Consider the following 21,127-nt stretch of genomic DNA (forward strand, 5'->3'; position numbering starts at 1 on the left):
TAACTGCCGCGCCCCACAATAGTTCCGTCGGTCTTTGTGTACACGGGGTCCACAGCCCGCCAGCGTCGAGCCCGTGCGCTTTAGCATAAATTATAATCGCGGATTCCGAAAGAAGATTGCCCCGCGAGATCGACGATTTTCTCTGCGCTGGGGCGCCCTGGAATGTAAACGATATTAAAATGAGATTTTCGGGTCGGTGATCGCGTTCCCGGTGTACTCGCGCTTGCTGGATGATTAGCCTAACGTTTGCCGTTGCTCAACGTTGAAAATCGGGGAAAAATCTGAAGATAGATTAAAGCGTTCTCGGGAACTTGGAAGTGAGCAATTTTGTTCTACATAAAAAAAAGTCACAAGTAGAGTCTGTGTTCGCCTATTTTTGCACGAACTGGTATTTGAACGAAATTTCTGACGGCAAAGAAGATTTCTTTGTGGTGGGAAGGGCCGTAGATAAGGATTCTATCGATTTCTGACCCAGTGACCGAGATCGGCGCGCTTTGACAAACGGCGGGGGCGTTTAGAGTGACAAATTGCGCATCGCCGCTGCGGATTTTCGTATAATTTACCCTAGAACGTCGCCACTGGCAAAAGTTCAACGATATACAGGGTCGAAAGCAACACTGTTGCTCGTTTCTGAAACCGTCTGCCAAGGAGACCGCCCCGCCAGCGGCTACGACAATCGGAAACGCGTGTTCTGCGGGCGCACGCGAGCGAAAAAACCGGATCGACCGGACAGGTGGCTACCTGTCCCGTGAAATTGCACGTAACACAGCGGCCATTCCGGTTCGTGTATCTCGATTTACTAATTACGCCAACTAATAACTTAATTTGCACGCGTTCGGAAACTCGTAACCGAGACCGTCCCGCGTTAACGGCGATGACGTTAAAAATTTACGACGAACACTTCTCTCTCAATTAAACGAGTCAAATGGTTGGTAATAATCAGACGTGATTGAAATTAATTTTAGTTGTTGTTATTACTGTGTATACTCGTAACGTCAACGTTTGGTAAGTCTACTCCACTTGATAATGGTTAAGATGGTAATGATTAAGCTCATACATTGTCCGAAAATAACAACCAAACTAGTGCGTCCTTTGAAAAGTGCTAGGAGAAGGATTACAGCTGTACTCCAAACGAATATGCAAGTGTTGAAATAAGATTCATCAAGCCAATATCCCGCTTCCAGCGCGGTCATCTTTATCGGAACGCGAACCGAGGATAAATCCGGCGAAGACATATATCGGACTTAACTCGGTGTAATCCGACAAATACGAACACAGTGGCGAACGTTTACGGTAAAAAGGCAGCGCCATCGTCTCGGAAGCCAACCAGAAAGCGATGATCTCGTCGTGCGGAACGGTCCAACGGTCGTCACAACCGTAAAGCACCAGATACAACAAGGGGAGCTCGCGGCGACGATGGCCGCTAAATCGCGCGGGCATCAAAGTCGATTGGATAATGTAGTCGTTACCACGCTCTAATCCTGGCCCGCGGCGTGTTTTACGAACCGTTTTATCCGGTGCTATCCGCCACCTAATAAATTCTCGACTTTCGACGATTCCCACCGGCGGTTTCCTCCGCCCGCGGTCCCGGTGCTCGCGAAAGGGAGACAGGAACAGGATCGAAGGGGACGAGCAAGAGAGAGGGACGATTGGCGGCAACATCCTGCATCGCCGAACAGTTTGGGACTCGATTTACGACGTTCCGTGTCGTGGCTACGACAGAGGGTGTCAATTTGCGAGCGAACAGGCGCGAACGCTCGGCTTGTTCTCTCGCAAATTAATATACGCGTCGGGAAACCGAGCCGCGTTCGATCCAAGGGGTCGTCGAATGGGAGAAAAATCGACTAATAGGGCCACCCATCGACGGGGGACGGAAGACGACCACGGTCGAGATCAGACGAACTGGTTTCTGCCGCGATCTCGTGCCCTTTCTTAAACGAGGACTGAGCAAACAAGAGTGGAGGCTCGATGACGTGCCCCTCGGGTTCCCCTACCGGGTGGTCCAACCTTTCAGGGGGGAATCCAACCTTCGCATCTTGGTACCTTGCACGTTGGAGTCTGTACATCAATTAGCGTGGACCGAATCTACCCAGGGTTTGATCGTTTCTCCGCACTGTAATTTGATGGGAACGCTTCTAACTGCGTAATGGGGGGTTCGATTCATAAGTCTCGGATTTCCCGTTATAATCGACGTGCTTACCCCAAGTGACTAAAGGATTCTTCGATGCTATGTTATCTGACCCATTATAGGGATGAATTGTACATACCTTTGGATACAATCAGGGGAAATTTATCGAAAGGTGCTTTTTCAGAAGCGTTGATGCCAAATATGGCAAGATTTATTTTAATAAGAGCAACGTATAATTCTTTTGCGAAACAAAGCACTTGAAATTCCCCATCCAAATGAGTGCTACTTTTTAGTCGATCGTTTCCCTCGAGGTATCGAGCCGAAGTCAGTGACCCAGAAAATGTAATCGCGTAACCATTGCGCAACATTCGTTTTCCAGTAATGTTAAATAACACCGCCACGTACACATCCCCCTATAGCGAATGGGTAAAAAGATTGATTCCTGAATTTTTACATAGTTTGGCCGATCGTCCGCCCTCCGCGCGATGTTTCGATTTTTATCCGTGCTCTTCGCCCGTGGAACTTCGCTGAAATTGCTCAAGTTCCAGCGGAAAGGGACAGAAACATCGCGATACGCGTCTCGACGCTTCGAAAGTCGTTTTTCCCCAGAAACGCAGTTTTTGAAACTTTCAGATATATTGGGAAAATCGTACGACATGTTTGTCCTGGGATTTCGGGCGAAGTTGGAAGCACCGTTCCGAGCAACTCCATCGAGATCATCGAAGTTCATTCGACGGATGCTCTCCGTGGAAAGTTCCAAGTTCTTCCCCTTTTTCAAATATATTAAACGACTCGCCAACATATGGGGAGAATAAAGCCAACCGTTTTTTCGCTGGCGTTTTTCTTTTTTTTTTTTTATCCGTCGTAAAGCAACCGTGATTAATCAGACAGGTCCTCGTAAACGCGGCTCGCTAATTTTTATCCGCGCTGAACACCGAAGATCCCCTTGACCCTTTGACTGCAAAACGGCGCATATTTCCGTCCTCGAAAATTGAGCTCAGAGAAATTTTTAAATTCGTCGAATCAAATTTTAAAAAACACAGCATTTTCTTAATATTTACAGTGTATTCATCCGACGTTTAGTTTCAAAAATAAACATTATTTATGTCCGACGAATAAACTGTGAATAAAAAGTTTTGAATAAAAGTCTTGTCATTCTCTGTATAAGGTGATTGATATTTTGTTTAAATTCGAATGTTCGAGTGACGCGCTCCTTGGAATTTCCAGCAGAAATCATCCCGCAGTCAAAGGGTTAACGAGCTGATATCGTCGAAGCGCTGGGGTCCGCTTACCTTTCCGCGTATTCAAAACTCCATTAATTAATGCACCTTTAATTACTTCGCACGCTACAACCTGTTACACGGCGCCCCCGATCATTTTTACGACGCGTTCATTAAATGATTCGGTTACAGCGTCCCCCGAGCGTGCCTGGCGCGCGAAATTCCCCCGCAATTAAGGTAAGTGCGCCAAATTTCGACGTCAATCCAATTTATTTCGATGATATGACTGTTTACGGTTTAGTGGAAACATGTTTTCTTTTATTTGTAGTAGTTAAGATTGTACTTTTGAGATAATCTAACATCTTCGATATTCGAAGATAGAAGAAGCATAAAAGAGTATCGCAAAAATTATTTCAAGGATCAATCGTTCTAAAAATCGTAGATTTTACGTTTTCGAAATAAACCGTGGCTCTGATTACAATGTCGCTCTTTTATTTTATAGCGGTCATCGTACTTCCCCAATTTAATGTAAATGTACACGAATAACTGGAACGTTCACCTCACGACGAAACGAACAATTCGCCATAGGAACAGAAAGCCACACTTTACACAAACCGTGCATAATTGGGGACAATAAAAATAACCCACGCGGACTGTTTTCCCGACAGTCTTCAATTACGCCGCTTCGAGATTAAAGACTATGGTTGTGCATGAAAAGCACGGACAGTATCGAAAGGTACCAATCTCACTTTTGCAACTATGGTCGCCTTACGTAAGAATTCGACGTGGGTAACCTCGAATTTTACCATAATCACAACCTGCAATCGTATCGTGACAGATATCGATTACTCACGGGCTGAAAATTCCGTTTTGAAATCATTCGTTCTTTCCAATGTGTTTCGCGAAACTGTGTCAGTCGTTGACACGTAAAACTGTGTCGTTTTTTCCGCTTCGAATGAATAGAATTTAACAAATTAAAGACACCACTTGCTTGCGTTTTTTATTCAGAGACTTCAGCATAAAAAAAAAAAATGAATATTTCTTTATGAAAGATATGTCAAACATTGGATCCTTGCTTGCCAATATTTAAGAATAAATAGAACGTAGGTCTTGGAGGCATTTTACATTCACTGAATACATTCACATGAAAATTTTTAATCGTATTATGTAGTCTTCTTTAGATGTACAGATCGGCATAAAGCATATATATTTTTCTTCAAATGTACGTAAATAAATATGAGGAGTTTGAAGAAGCTGAACTCGATGATATTTTAATAAGAAATTCACATCACCCTTTTTCGATATTCCAGAATGGAAGATGCCCTTAAGTAACAAAATAAAATCTGAAATTCATTGGAAATTGATGAAAATGATTAAAAATAATTCTTTGTCGTTGTTTGTTTCACAATTCCGTACCAAATTGTATCTACTGCGTGATCAACGTGAAACTTGATTGAAAGTACGCCAAGACTATTATCCGTAGCCAAAAGGTTTACCGATCAAACGGAAGGTTGTCACAAACTTGAAAAAGTGTTACCTCAAATATAATATGGAACTGTCTATTTGTATTTCAACCGGGTATACATGACATCGCTATCGACAATATTGTCCGATTACACGTGTTCCCGAGATAAATCCATTTGTAGATTGAAACGAGTCATCGCGTAGAAGTAAACAAGATTGCTGTTCAAACAGAGCGGAAGAAACCAGTAGAATAAACAGAAAGTAACGTGCTAGAAGTTTGCCTAAGAATCCATTTAAAGAAATGAAAACCGAAAAGCATTGCTCGGTGTTCGGTTAATGTGCAAAGGCCAATTTCATTAATGCAAGCGTCCGAACATTGAAATATCAAACTCCTGGAAAAGTACATTTAATTGTTAAAATAAACACTATATAGTCATCGATTCGGTATGAAATTTCTTGCGTCAAGAAAACTGTCTTGAGACTAGGCATAAACTCGGTATAAAAGGAGATAATAAAATTCTTATCTCGTGTTTGGCTGTTGAACTAATTAATTAAGAGGTTATCAAGTGGGTTTTATATTTTGTAACTGCTATGGATGTTTCCTTTTTTTTTTCTACTCGATGACATTTAATTACTATATCAATGTACAGCTTTAATTGTAAGTAAAATATTTGCATGTCAGATTCTTCAGATTCTTAAAATTAACTAGCATGTCGCCTCTTTACTTGCCAATAACAGTTCTTCAAAGCGAACACTCGTTCGGCCACGCTCCATCGTAATTTGCGCGTTCGTGGCGTGCTTATTTTCAATTAACATACAGCACGCATTACTCGACGACCGTTTTCATTCATTATCCAATCACCGACACGGAACCAACCGACGAACAACAACGAATAACTAGTCGTCACTCGAAGCCCGGACGCCGTCCATCGTCATCGTTAATTCAACCCAACGTCGCGTCGATGTGCGTCAAAAAGCGAATACTCGTGGAAAGAATAACGCTCCCTAAAAGTGTTCAAAGACATACTCGACCTCAAAAGCGCCAGAGAAATTACATTCGCACCGTAAACCCAGTCCATTCACTATTCCTAACCAGGTAAGGTGATTCCTCACTCGAAGTACAGACAAGCAATAGACGATAAGATTCCCAGTAGCAGCGATCCGATGGATCGAACCGCTCGCAGTCCGAAGGGCGTGTCGAGCGCCGTCGGACATCGTTATTAAGCGCATATAAATTAGCATATAAATTGTCTCGCGACCGACGGTCCGCGAGAGCCCGTGTCTCTCTAGCTGATCGTCCGCTCTCCGTTCATCCCAGCGCTACCAAAACGCTCGGCTAGACGACTCGCTCGCGCCGGCTGTACAACTACGCGTGCTCGCGTTCGTGTTGACTTGGCTTCCGTCTCTGTTCCACCCTTTTTCAGCTTCCTGTCGTTGTCTCTGTTCCCCGCGACAGAGACCCGCGCACGGCTCTGCATAATCCGTGGAGCTACCTACTATCCTGCGCCGACCGATAGCGCCGGCGTTTCGTGCCACCCCTGAAATACACGTTGCCGTCCCTAACCCCCGCCCTCGCGACTCCGCCGTCTGAATGCTGGATGGGAGCCACACAATGCCAGCCGCCCACGTACACGCACACACGGCCGCCTCATCAAGCCACAATGGCGGCCATTACCGATGCAACGATTTACCCTCTCTTGTCCGCGCACCCTTGCCACCCCCTTCGGCACTAGCCGACGTCCTCGTCCTTCCACCCTCTTGTCTTTCCCGTCGCGCTCCTTTCCACGCGATTCGCCGTCTTAAGACTATTGTCTAGACTCGCTCGACCACCGATCCACCCGGAAAGTAACGTCCACTTTAAGATTACGGAGTTTCGGTATGGACGATGGCGACGTTAAGGACTTGGTGCTTGGGAAGATTCGTGCTGGGGGTGGTTGTTGGTCGTAGCGACGATCTGGAACTGAATTGTTTAGTCGAGCCTTTTCGGGGATTGTCCTACTTGGTCGCCATAGAAGATAAGGTTATCCCTGCATAATAACTCCTACACCTCCATACTCTTTTTTGCTAATTTCTTTCTTTCTTTTTTTTTTTTTTTTTTTTTTTTTGTTATATCTTAAACTGTCCTCTACTGTCGAATTCAATCACTCTATTGGTATAATACTTAGCACGAACTGCTTTCGAAGAAGTGTCCTCGCCAGTTGATCTCTACTCGACTACGGGCAACTACGGCGCAAACGTGACTTTTTCATCCTGTCTTCCTTGCCTCGTTCCGCTTCTTCTACTTCCCGCTTTTGGTTCTCGGGATTTTCTTCTCGCGCCCGTACCAGGCTCGGTTTACCGTCAAACTTCCCAGCTCCCCCGAGTTGGTGCACGCCGCGCAGGTTGAACATGGTTGAACTTCTCGGCGTACGAGTGCAACGAGTTTCTCCTTCGTGTCCTATGTCGACGTAGACGATATTCGCTGTCGTATCCATACCGCGCCTCGCTCCTTGAGCTTTACTGCCATCGAGCTTCGTGACTGGGAACTCGAACCTACGCTCCTGTGGATTTTCGACTACGAACGGAGAGGAACGATCGTGATTCCTTCCGTAGGCTCTAATTTTACACCCAGAAGCGTTATACAGCCGCGGTTCCGCGCGTTAGGAAGGAACTTATTACATATAACTTTCGGATGACCCGCTCCACGTTTCCGAGGAAAGTGAAACGCTTTCGTGGAAGATTTATTCGTTCCTCGAATCGACGAGTGCTTTGGCGAATGTCTGGTCCAGTCTATATCCTTATCGATTTTGTCACGAATTGGTGACAGAGGAAGATGAAAGTCCAAGATTCGACGATTACAATTGTTTTTGAACGTGATTAAGTTTCGACTGTTTGTTTCTGGATGTACATGATTTCCCAAGATCCGCATTCGGTTTTGTGTTCAAAAGAAATTCAAAACAAAGAATTACTGTACTGCCTACAAGAAACAATGTTTCGATGAACATGCACTTGATCTACAGTTGCGGATTTCAAACCGTAGAATGGGTACCACGCGCAGCTCAGATGTTTGCGCCTAAGGGATACATTCGACAACAACGAGACATACCCACGCTACATGCCGCAGCCGCGCTTTGACGTTCACAGTCCTAATTGGTAGAATACACGCGACCAATGACATTCTACCATTTGAATACCCGGTGTCGTTCGTGTAACTGTAGTGGTATCCACAAGTTTCGTGCTACTAAGTGTACCCCTGAGGCGTAAACAACTGGGATGCAGGATGAAACGCAAGGAACTCGATATCGGGTGTTTGGAAGATGTCAAGCAAATACGCCTGCACAACGATATCCGCAAGAACCAATTCAGTTTTAATGACTCCCGCACGCGCGGGGAGTTACTCTACCTATGTAATTACTTACGCCGCACGTTTCGAACCGGTTATTCAGATTCTAAGAAATGCAACACGGTTGAAGGTTAAAATGCAACACGAGGGCTCGAAGACGAAATTGCAACTTACGGTTTCAGGCATGGTTGGACTGTAACGAAATGTGTAATGTCTGCAAGCGGAACTGCTGCCGGGGTGGAACCCGAGAATTGGTTATCGTACAAACCTTTGGGGAGAGGGTAACCGTCATTATATTTGATTGGTTACGTACGAGCAGAGTGACTGTCTTCTTCTGGCTAGAACTCTTTAAAGATTCACGTTGTTACTTTGTTCATTGATTTGAGATTGTTAGATGAGATATTAGATTCTTCTAAAAAGTTCGAAAAATTGGAAACAAAACTTTAACTTATCAAATAACGTGAAACACAGAAAATTGTGAGAAATGAACTTGCCGATATGATTTTCATATTCATGCTCGCAACTCCGTATCTCGTTGACACGTTATCACAATTTGGGACACGGTTTAAAAATCACGAGAGGAACGGTGAATCAATCGGGGGGTGGAGGTGGGGGGGGGGGAGGCAGCCCGCGAGGAAGCGGAGAAAGGCGAGCAACGATAGCGAAAGAAGGAAAAAGCGAAAGAGCACGCCAGAAAGGGGTTGGCGGGGGGTTGGAAAACTGTGGAGCAATTCAAAAGTTACCCACAGCTCGCGATGGATAATTATTTATCGCCTTATCAAACTTTTATAATCCCGATGCCAGGCGGAGAAGGGTCGCGCGGAAAGTAGCGTGGATCAAGGCGGTGGTGTAAAAACGACGAGGATCTATACCGGTTCGCATCGGCCAACTTTTTAACGAGTTTTTAAACGTCATAAATGATACCGACGCAAAGGATCACGGGCCCCGGAGTAAAGTGGATACCGTTTCCCCGCGTCTCCGCGCCTCTGGCCGTCGGTTTTTCCCTCTTAACACGTGATGAATTTTTATCGCGTCGTTTCCCGCCTGGTTTACGATTCGCGAGACGTCGATAAGTCGCGCTCAAGCGCGCTTCGGGCGGGAAAAAATCGAATTTTTTTTTTCGCCGCCTCTCCGCCCGCACCTCTGCCGTGGTTCAAGCGCAACGAACGAATAGCGAGGGGTTTACATGTTTGCGCAACAGAAATTATCGAGCCGGTGTACGTGACTCTTTCGAAATCGTAACGGGACACCTGCGCGTTGGAAAGACCAGCGTTGTTCTGAACTGGAGACACGGCTGCCGATAAATATCGATAATTCGCGGCGAGCAATGCGCGTTCTAATGATAAATTAACGCGAATATGCAACGCGACACGTGTAGTTTAACATGCACTTAGCGTAAACGGCGTGGCCTCTTTCTTCGACCTCTACGGTTGGCCAAGAGAATGCTCGCGCGCCTCAGGTGAAAATACTGGGAATCGGTAATTTCTACTCGGGGACGCGTTCGTGTCTACCTGATAATACTAGTTCTAAACGAATTATTGTTAAGCTAATCAGGTATTGGTACAATAAGACGGTACTAGATCCACGTGTAGAGTTCTAGCAGGATGCAAAGTGGCCTAAGAACCAGGGTTCTTTTACGTTGATATCTGAACAGGAGAGTTACACGTGTAATATAATTTAAATGGTTACGTAAGGGAAATCCAATTATTTAATCCGGAGCAGTGATGAGCAACTTTCGGTGATCGTTAGCAGCATCCGTATGTTAAAGAGGTCCAATAACCGGGACACGTGAGAACGCAAAAGGATAGGGGCAGGGGGGATGCGTAGAAACCGCGTGAAGGAGAACAAGTGTAAAAAGACCGTGCGTTAAATAAGAGAATTAATCCGCCGGTTGCCGAGCGAGGCAGCTTTTAGACGGTTTAATTGATGTTAAACTGCATTCCCCCCGGGGGCCCCGCGGCGCCATAAAATTTCTCTGGACGGACGTATGAACCGTTCGCTCTTTTGTTCTCGTTTTACGGTATAATTTCGCGACCTGCCGACCGCAGATCCCCTCCGCGCCATAATCCGGCGTCGCCCTCGGTGTACTCGCGCGGCTACGAGCGTCGCTCGCTCGTAAACCTAGCCTCGAACATTCCCGACACCGCGAACGCGTTATTTTTATCATTTTCAGGCCGAGGAAACAACCACCGGAGCACGTCGGGACAGATTTCGCAAAACGTGGCTAAAATTCAAACTCGCATTACTAAGGTTGGGGTTCATCCCTTGGTACCGTTGACGTAGAGTCTACGCGGTAGACGTTTTTCTCCGCGCGTTACAGGGTTCAAAGTGTCGAACAAGTATCAGGGATTGGTAGTCGTCCGTAACGATTGATGGGACGATGGCTAATCACGGCAGAGTTGCGTTTTAATTGACCGAGTACACGTCCGTGACCATAACAACGTCACCGACTCGTTCGTACGATTCATGCTCGACGATCGAACGTAGGTCACGAAACGGTGAACGCGCCATGGCGCTCCTAACGACGATCGTTTCTCCTTCGTGGCGATATGGATCCCAGTACGAGCTGCCCGTATTTTCCAGGAAGCCTGTCGTCGAACAGCCCCGAGTTAGTTTGCTTTACGCGAGGAACACTCGCGCACCCAACTCGCAATTAACAAAAATCTTCAAACAGGCCTGTCGCGTACGAAAAATCAAAATCTCGAGAGTGCCGAGTTTTCTCTCGGTCGAGAATACGCGCGCAAAGTGAATCAAGTGAATCGGACCCTTGGCAAGTTTCGCGTTCATCGCAGAGTCCGATCGACTTCCACGGCCAACATCGTCGGCCTCCGATAACCTACGAACTCCCCGGTCCTGCCACAGGCGCGGTAACTTTGTTCCAGGAAGTTCTTCCCCGCAGTTGTAGATCACCTGATTTTCGCCTGGAAAGGTCGCTTAAAGTAAAAGTGGCCATGAAGGATTCGGTGACACGTTTCTCGAGCGCTCTCGAATCGAATATCTCGCATCGTCCGTTTGGTACGCAACGATCGCAGTAAAGAACCCAACCAGGGAGCTTGTAACGCCGACTTAACGATCGTACGGTTACGATTTATCGTCGTTTACTTGGAAAGTTCTACGCGATTGGGTGTTTAATGAAATTCGAGTTACGCCGATGGCGAAGCAGACTTTTATTGCGGCAGATTGAAAACGATTCTAAGGAAGATATAAAATCGGCGTCCCCCTTGGTCGCTGACGTATATGGGTTAGCCTCCGCTTGCATAACTCCGACCATTAAGTTAATTTATCGAGCGATTCCGGCGATGCATCGTCGGTGCGTGTAATTTACTTCCAATCTTCGTTTGATTTCTTGTTGAGCATTCTAGATCGGGCCGATATGTCATCGCGGACGTCGGCCACGTGAAGTTATGGAGCACGATGAAAATGATTCGCGAGCTACGCTATCGACGATAACCAGATGGGTTCCTGGCCCGCTGGAATCGTTAATTGTAGACTATTTCGCTAATATTCGTAAAAAATGATGTAGTATTAGAATTCAAAGCGTAAAATAAAGAAAAATTAAGCGAAATTATGTAAATTGATGTCTATTTTTTTATGGAAGACAAGCATGGAATATCGTTATTTTTTCACAAATTTCAAACCTCGATACAATGTGTCAAACGAAATTTTTATATTTACTAACACCACCACCGATATCGTTTCATGCATTCATCCCCTGAAAGTTCCTGGATAATTCGAACTCCAATAACACAAAATTACACGCAAGCAAAATTCACTGCGAACCTCTGCGAAGGGAGCGTTCAGCAAAACCCGCTTTCGAAAATCCGTTTATTCAAATATCTCCGAAACGCTGGGCTCAAAAATAAATTCAAAGATGCGATCAAACGTAATCCGATATGGGGCGTTAAAACGGTACAGATCATGCCCGACCAATGATTTACAGTTTTACAATAAATCGAGTCCAAAATAGCGGGCAAAGGCAAACGGTGCAGCGACTAGTAGATCTTTTTTCTGATCATAGCAATCGATTCGGAATGAACTGCGAATATACGCGAAAACCGAGTAGTTGCAAAACTGTTAACGCCTGAAAGCGTATTCAACTTTTTGTCGGTGTCGCGCGACTCGATGCTCGCGCCAAAGCCACCGATAGAGAAAGAGCCTATGCACGATCAGAAAATATACAATACCAGCGGATTGTTCGATCGTGATGATCGAGTTTTCGTGTCGCCGTGTTTTTCTTGCTCACGCGGTCAGCTGTATAGCTGGGAGCGTAAGTGTTGCGTTCAGAGGGGACTGAAACGCAGTGTTAACTAACTAAAACTCAGTTTTTTATCTATGATATTTAAAATAACATTTTTATTATAAATTAACACTGCATTCCGAAAAGGAACTTGTTATACGCTTCCATTACATTTCATCGTAATTTTCCACGTCCTTCCCCGAAGAACAGAACGACCACCTCGAACGCGCCAACAGGATATTCGAACGCAACACGGTAGCCAAGTGCAGTCCCACCGCGAAAAGGTATTGCATTTCCATAGATAAGTTAACGATAACTTGTTCCGTGCAATGTTTCGAATGAGATTCACCGTCGACGAGGGCGAGCGGACACGAGAGAAAAGGAAGTCTCATCGCCTCGCTGAAACTATGTTTATCGTCGCTTACATAACCGTGCAACATCGCTGTTCCGTGCTCCACGTGCGTTATTCCTTCTTTACGAGCCCGTTCCCTGGCCGCAGCGATTCTCAGAGCTGGCTGTGCGTTAAACAGAGCCAGCCATATTAAAATCCGATGGCAAACACTCGTTTCGGCCGGGAGGCATCGACACCGTCGGTGGTTGCTGTTAAATTACTTCCGTGACGTTTAGAAACATCAACGAATGAGAATCACTGCCGCGACAGCCTGTTTGCCAGCCGCAGTAGGTGGCTTAATGAAGAAAGGAAGCTGAATCTCATTAGTCTTCCACGAGGTTGTCTACGCCGCGACCTGCAAACAACGAGATCCTTCCGTTCCAGTATTCGTCGCGTTTAGTATTCCATCTTTGCGTCAACCGTCACCGAGGGAGTCGAATTTCGAGTGGCCTTTTTACCTAATGCTCTTGCCTTGTTTCGCGTATCCGCTATACTAGAATTTCATCTTAAGGTAAAACGTATGGATTGCATATTTAAATGTACGTACTCGGTAGGAAGCGATGATATTTAAACGATACTAATTCTCGTTGCAATTAAAATACATAGAGCACTTCATAATATACGCGTAGAATGAGTGAAAGATAGAATAAAATTCATGGAAAACGTATCGTGTTGCATACAAACTATCTCAAAAATGTTACTTGTTAGGTAAATCACGAGACACGACTGTCAATTCCGTTGAATTCAGCGTTGTCCGATCGTCGTATATGTATGGCTGTATAAACATTCACGCGTTCGAACCGTTGAATATCGACATTTCTGAATCACTGCCTCTACGAGCTGAATTCAACGTTTACTCGTAGTTTGATCCGGCGTTCTTTATATAAACAATCGAACGATCTTGTCGTATTGGCAGAGGGAAATGCAAAAACGCGAAGAACCGAGTCATTCGTACATGCTCGCGACGGCGAAGCGGTACGTACGATCACGTGACGAGTCGAGTATGGTGATTAGTCCAGCTTCGAACACGAATACTTCTCGTCGATTATCATGCGAACAGTATCGTGTAATTCTGAATTCATAAATAGACGTGAATCGTTGCATATGGATAGGGGATACCTTTGGCTGTGCGAGTCAACCTGAACGCGTGGACAAAGCTGGAGTTACGCTCGGTGCAAAAATTACTCTGATTAACTTCTTCAACGCGCGAAACGATCGGTATTGCGTGTAGCGGTGACTCGTGGTAGCTGGATTTCATTTGACGATCTTCTGGTAAAGTGAAACGAACTTTTTGTACTCGAATCGTATCTATACTATAGAAAAATTATGTACCTTAATGTACCTGCATGTGTGAATATTAAATTGATAGAGAAAAAAAAAAATAAAAGAACCGTAGGTCGGTGTTACTTATCATAGATAGTGAAAGGCTTTTAATTCATATAGGTGAGAAATGGAGTGCGAATGGAACAGGTGGTTAATAGCACTTATCTTAAAGCACTAATTTCATCTACTTACGCGACCGTCGCGTTATTCTAAAGTCATGACTGCTTGTGAATCGTTGCGTGTGCGTACGACTCATTGTGCAAGTCAACCTTAACGCTCGAACAAAACTAGAGTCATGTTCGTAACAAAAATTATTGCGATTAAGTTGTACGTCGTGCAACGTCTTCAGTACTCCATGGAGTGAGATTGACGAAACAAAATTTATGTACCTTGACCATTACAACTTGCAATTCATGAATATTGAAGTGAATAAAAACTTAAAGAATACAGATTTGATTTGATTTATTACAGTAAACAAAAGGCCACTTTTTTAATTCGTATAGAAAGTAAAATGTAAACGGAGCAGGTGGATATTGGAATTTTTCTCAAAGTATAATACCGATTCCTTCCACTATAAACAGAACCATTAGCGTGTAATAAGCGACTTTGGAAGAAATCAAGACTTCATTAACGTCGAACGCGAGATACCAGGCTACATGCTCAAGCCGCTATCGGCTTATCTGGTTGATTTTAAATCGAGATAATGCGCGAGAATCAAGCTCGCCTCGAGGCTCCACTTACCCTTCCATTCCACCCTTCGTGTTTCGGCTGCAACGGTATCCGCCATGGAAACACCGGTAAAATATTAAAGCGCGGCAGTCAACAAACCCCGTCCGAATAGAAACAATACGAATGAAGATTAATATGTTTGCGATGCGATCGAGTGCTTCGCGATGTCTGAATAATTCAATAAATTTAAGGGTTTATTTTTCACCATGAACTGCTCGAAAACTTCCGAACGAGAAGCAAGTGAGAGCAACGTTACACGAACACTGGTGGAAAATGTAAATACAGAATATTCGTTATACATTACGCGGGAAGTAAATATTCCGTGTTCATTGAATATTTTAAATATTCATTATGTGAAATTGAGAGCAATAATTTGAAGAATGAAAATTTCAAGAACAAAGATGCACCTTTGAGCATGAGAGCAATTTGTTTCAATTTTTACGTACAATATTTTTCGACAGATGTAGAAACGTATACTCGTAGCAACATTCCTCCAGAATTTAGGGATCGTTGTGACCCTATTAGGTCCTCAAGCTGTGAGCGAGTGGAAGATAATCCCAGTATTTCAGCAGCTGCAATCTAAACAGCTTTGGGACACCGTATCGCTGCGGTCTTAGAAAAAGGGCTCAAGAATAGAGATAAATTGGAATATCTCGCACCTAAAAAACGCTACTATCGCTTGGGAATATGCATCGACACATTTATCAAACACTATTCTTAAAATTTCTGTTGGTTGAACGAATACTCAAAATCTTAATCTCTTTTATAGATAGGGACGCGAAGTAGCCCGATATAGAATTTTATCGCTATCTTTGAGACGTGTGTAAACATTGCATATTTTTACTAGAATAACATCAGTAGTGTAGATAAAATTGATTGCAGGTATAAGTATTTTCATTTTTCATTCTCGACCCTCCCGCGCCATTTTTAGGTCGATCCGACTAATCGTCTCCTGAAATACTTTCCGCATGCACACACTCGCCACGGCGCATAATCACAGAAAATGATCTGCATCTCCTCGGTAGCCCGCTACGCCGGCGATGCACGCCCACCGCGCAAGTTAACTAACATTTCCCTCCGAAATGCATGCAAACGACGCCATTCGTCGCGAGTGGAAGCTCCCCGCCAGACACGGGAGCGATTCCCATAATCCGAGCGAGGAGCAACGCGAAGAATCGCGGAAGAAGAAAAAGCCGACGCGCATTTGGATGCAACGTCCGTCGAGGCTGTTACGAGCGATCAGATAGCGAGGCGGTAGCGCAACCGCGACGCCGAAGCTTCCGTGTGTTCGTGCGAGTTGCGTAGGCGTTGTGCGCGGTTGTGCACGCGCGTTCGCGGTGTGCGTGGCATGCATTCGTGCATCACACGCGGCCACACGTGGTTTCTTTCGAGCGACGTCCAACCGAGGCCAGGAGGCTCACGCACGACCGCCACGAGGAAAATTTACTTCACGCGGAAACAGCCGCGAAGAAGATCCATCGGGCCCTCGTTCTCGAATAACGGCCACCACGGTATTTATACCGGGTGCAGGGCCCTTCATGGACTCCTTTATCGGGGGTCAGGGATCTGACAAACTCGGGGCGCAAGCTGATGAACGTGCCGCGCGCGCGATAACGGAGGAAGACGTATTTAATGCGTTATGAGACGAGATGCAACCTACGCGGTCCAACATGGCGAGAACGCCGTCGAGGGAAGCGAAGACGGGACGAACCGTTGAATAAGCGCTTCTCTCGTTTTCGCGAGATACTCGTGAGAAGCGCGACGGATAGAGTAGGCCACGAGCGTGCAGGAAGTGATCAGCGATTAGCTCGAAACTACGTTTTCGCATGAATGGCAAAGGGTTGAATCGCTTCGTGCCACGCGTCTCCGACGTTCTTTCGTGATAAATAAATGAAGAACGAAGGGAGGGTCCGGGCGTTCCGAAAATCCTCCCTTAAAGATGCCCGGCTTGTACAAACGAGATAGCGAAGTCTTTAGCCACGGTAGATTTCTTGAGCATACAGACACGAAATGCACGAACTTCCCGTAGATTTCCAAGCGTGATTTCGTCCCTTAAGCTGCGGGCTAGAGCCCCGTGTAATGCGAGACGACTTATAATCAAAGTTAAATGGAGCAAAAATCGCTCTGCGGGAAACACGCGATAAAGGCGCGGTGATTCGCGGTCGGGTATACTTGTTTGCCGTGCGAGAGGTGAGATTCCGTCGAGAGAGTTCACCCTGTGCAGTCGCCCGAAGGAAAAGAACAGCACGGAGAGGAACAATCGAGCAAAAAGAAAGCGACGGGCTGGACTTCCTCTCCGTCTTGTCCTCTTCGGCTAAACGGAACCGTGGATCTCCGGAGACCCTCGACCGAGACGGGCCTCGGCCGTTGTTCTTTCGGATCGCACTCGGATCGCTCGGGAACGATAATGAAGTTCGCCAATTTATAGTATCGAAAGCTTTAAAATCAGAAACGCGGTACTGTTACAAGCATCGGGCTCGTCTTACGTACACGGTCGTCGTAACCGTCGTGGCCCCGGAACCTCGCAGCTCCTGATGCCCGAGGTGATCGTTCCATTTCATTTCCTACACTCGACTCCTCTGCTCGTTTACATCGGGCCACAGCTGATACTATAATAACACTGTGAATGATCTAAATCCGATTTATATCAAAGAAGACAACGACTAACAAAAGATTTCTTCTGTAAAAAAGAAATTTCATTCTAGCCGCTTCATTTGGTCCACAATTTATTCGACCGTTGCGTTATCTTCGCGAGAAAATACCTTCGATAACAACGACGTTATCGAACGGGAACCCGGGTATTGTATTGATTATAAAAAATAAAAATAAAAAATGAATCCTTCGCGGATCTCCCATCGCGTACCGATAAAATCGTATCGAAGCGAATGGCGCTCACGTCGATAAAAGACCTTTATTCCGATCAGTTACGATTACCCCGAGCAGAAATCCAAAATCGGATGGAAGTTGCTGAACGACCCAGTAACGGTCCTTCAGCAAACGGCTGTACAAGTAATTCAAGAGGCAAACGGAACACGATAAAGACAAACGGAACGACGTCCCATAAGAGATCACCGAAAGAGCCAATTACAAGCTTTTATTCCAATCGCATTTCTGGTTAACAACACCTAAAAGTGGTGCATACCCAATGGCTGTGGAATACAAGGGTCGCATACGGAAATCCAGCGCGAAGTAGACTTGGACCGAGTCCAACTAATAGTAAACATCTTGACATCTATATTTGAGCCGGTCTAAATTGCGTTTCGACCACCCTCTCCCCGCCCCTGTTCGCCATTTTCTCCCCGTTCGGAGCGGATCTCCTCGTCGACTGCGCGTCTTGGAATGAAATCAGAATTTCTATTTGGTTCGTTCCAACCCTCCCCCGTACTCAGCCACCCTCTTCCACCCTCCTCCACCCTCCTCCGTCCCCGCCAACCCGTATAACCGCGTAATCGCGAGTCCGTTCTTTCTCAGAGACCACGTGCCCATACGATTCCATCGATTTTCTCTCCTTTTCTATGCTCTGCGTGGCATCCCCCGACTCTGTTACGTCTGAGCCACGCAAACACTACTCCCCTCATAAACAGACTAGTTTTCAAGAATGTTTAACGTCGAAACCATTGTATTAGGTGACGTAGAAAATTCTCAAATTTTTAACGAGGTCAAGAATGAAAAAAGGACTCACCATGTATACTCAATCGTGCCCAATAGAAAGAAGCTCTGTGTGCTTACCTATAACAGAAGAAAAACAGAGTTGGTACGAGAGCATATATAACAAAAGTAACAATCACTGTACATACACTTTTCAAAGTTTCACAGTGATTCTCATCATCAAATATATAAATACTCGATCTTCGCTACCATAGAAGTATAAAGCTCCCGATTCTAATACCAAATAAATACTCGATAGCTAACAACATAGGTCATCGTGTTTGTTTCCACAAACTCATTCGATGCCAAAGAGTTTATTTCGATCGTCGTATTTGCAAAGCTGTAACACACGAGATCATCGACTTTTCTTAATGTCTAGATTAATCTCGCACCGGCCAGTATAGCTAGATCCGCGCGAAAGCGTTAATTCGAAAATATCCTCATAAATATCGCCGTGGAAATTTGTCCGTGCTCGTCGCAACAGGGTCGGTCCCGAAGTTTTGATTTACCGTCGCACGTGCGTGATTTAACATGTAAATTTATGTGGCTGTGATTTAACGATAAATCTCCCGACAAGAGGGGGTCCCCATGAGTCGCGCGTTTCTGAAACGTACCGATACATTATTTCGGCGTTAGTCGCCGATCGTGCCAACGATCTCGGGATCGTGCTCAGGTTCCGGAAGCTAAATCGAATCGGTCTTTCCGGGCGCCCCATACACGCATAGAATCTCTTCTAGCCGAATTGTAGAACTGTTAATCTTTACGCAATTTTTTTTATATGTAAAATGTTTCATTCCGAAAGCGGTGTTATCGTTTTTGAGATACTGGTAAATTGAAGATGTTTTAGAATTGAGAAATGGGGGATCGATCTTCGAAAAAGATTCTAAAAAGTATTATGTACCGTGTTCCTTAAATTTTCTTCATCTGAACGTAACATCTTCGAAGCTATTGGTCTCGATAATGAAAGCTCGAACAAAAAATGTTACGTTTTCACACGAAGAACGCTCCCTCTCCGATTGCGTCGTATTTCTTACGACACTCTGTACGTAAACGGTACAAAACACACCTCATTACCAGTATCATCACGTCGTATCGTTGGAAGAGAACGAAGAAGCATAAATAAATTTGAAAACGGTTTTCTTCCCGCGAACCAATCGATGCGCGATCCGATTCATTGGAAAACCTTCGTTCCGCTCGACGAACGCGAAATTCCGCGAATCCAAGCCCGCGAGCGTGGCGATAATATCCCATGCTCGTGTTGGCGATAGTAATTACATCCTCGGAGCTACGGTGCGCCAAACGCATACACGGAGACCTTGTGCACAGGAAAACTACCAGAGTGAAGCAACTTTGCAATAGTATGTCGCGTTCGGTAAATCTAGGATAGTTGTTGGACATTTTTTCCTAGTGTAAAAGCTTCTTACGGAGGACTTCTTTACCGTCAGGCCTTGTCCAAATATAATTATTATTAATGCTCTCAGTCAAATAGATCCCAATCCTTATCGCAAGTCAATACAAGCTATTTCCTCCAATTTACCCAATACCTTCACGGTCATCGAACGGTTCACCTAAACATTGAAAATACCTGTACAAAACCAACCATCGATCTTCGGTACCCAGTACTTAGTTAAAACGACCAGAGGAATCCTCTGGCCAACGCGTCACAACGATCAGCTGCTGTCGTTCGTCCAATATACGCAAATGAAGCGAGATACGATTGACCCATATCCACGATGGGTGGCCGGCTTTCCCACCGTGGTTGGGCACCACTGTCACCGAACAAATGAATGAGTGTGGGCGAACACGTGACTGGGGATTCAAGCATTGCCCCACCTTTGTCGTTCACCCTCTCCTCTCTGCCCGTTTCCACATCCTCCTACGGCATAAATGACTCTTGGCTTTGCCTCTCCTGTATTATACTCCGGACATGTTCCATGTACGTGTGAGTGTGCATGCTTCCATGGCTAGGTGAGGCTAGAACAAGGCCAGTGCCTGCGCTGGAATAGGTTGCGATAGGTGGCAACCAGATGCTGCGATCGCGCAACCGGGACTCGTTCAACTTCCATAGGGTCCCGACTTCCGAGGTCGGTCGATGTACCTTGCCGAACGAGCTGATAAGAACCTTGCATTTTTCTTTGCCGACGTTCCGAGTCTCCCTGTCAACGCCTAGATAATGCAATCAATACAGTTCCTACGAACTGGAACACCCAACCAAGTGCCTCCATAGAGTTGCCGGCTAACACAGCTTCCGAGGAAGAATGTTTTCTCGACGTTCGCGCTACTTCCATTCTCAGCTCGTGACGTTAGGTTCGTAGAGATTCGAAGGATCTTCGCTGCATTGTTCGCATCTTTGACGTTTACTTTCTAAGAACTTCTTCATCACGTTTATATCTATTAACGACGTAATCGGGATGCGTGCTTGTTTCTTTACGTTGAAGATCTTCGTGAGTCGTTTACTTCGTATACTTTTACGCGCCATTTAATTGAACAACATCTAGGGAACACTTTCGACAAATTTCCCCCTCGTATCCCTCTCTTTATCTCGTATAATTACCAGCAAGGTTTGCCGGTTCAAAAAATAAAATCCCTTTCCAGGTTGAACGAGGAAAAGCCGTTATCTCTATCGCCGTTCAATGGAGCGAACGTTTGGGAATAAATTGATACC

The 21,127-nt window shown here is 45.4% G+C and overlaps 2 long non-coding RNA genes across 2 annotated transcripts in view; both read right to left on the minus strand.

Annotated features, from left to right (window-relative positions):
- The window catches only part of LOC128887588 (uncharacterized), a 159,427-nt gene extending 140,917 nt beyond the window's left edge, over positions 1-18,510 (minus strand). The window contains exon 1 of the long non-coding RNA XR_008460063.1: positions 18,497-18,510. This is a non-coding gene — a long non-coding RNA (uncharacterized LOC128887588). The remainder of the gene's footprint in view (positions 1-18,496) is intronic.
- LOC128887587 (uncharacterized) lies at positions 5,416-8,522 on the minus strand. Its single transcript, XR_008460062.1, has 2 exons — positions 7,027-8,522; positions 5,416-6,986 (listed from the first exon to the last, which is right to left on the minus strand). It is a non-coding gene; the product is annotated as an uncharacterized LOC128887587 (long non-coding RNA).
- Positions 18,511-21,127: the final 2,617 nt, after the last annotated feature.

Source organism: Hylaeus anthracinus, unplaced genomic scaffold (assembly GCF_026225885.1).
Source record: "Hylaeus anthracinus isolate JK02 unplaced genomic scaffold, UHH_iyHylAnth1.0_haploid 11989, whole genome shotgun sequence".
NCBI lineage: Eukaryota > Metazoa > Arthropoda > Insecta > Hymenoptera > Colletidae > Hylaeus > Hylaeus anthracinus.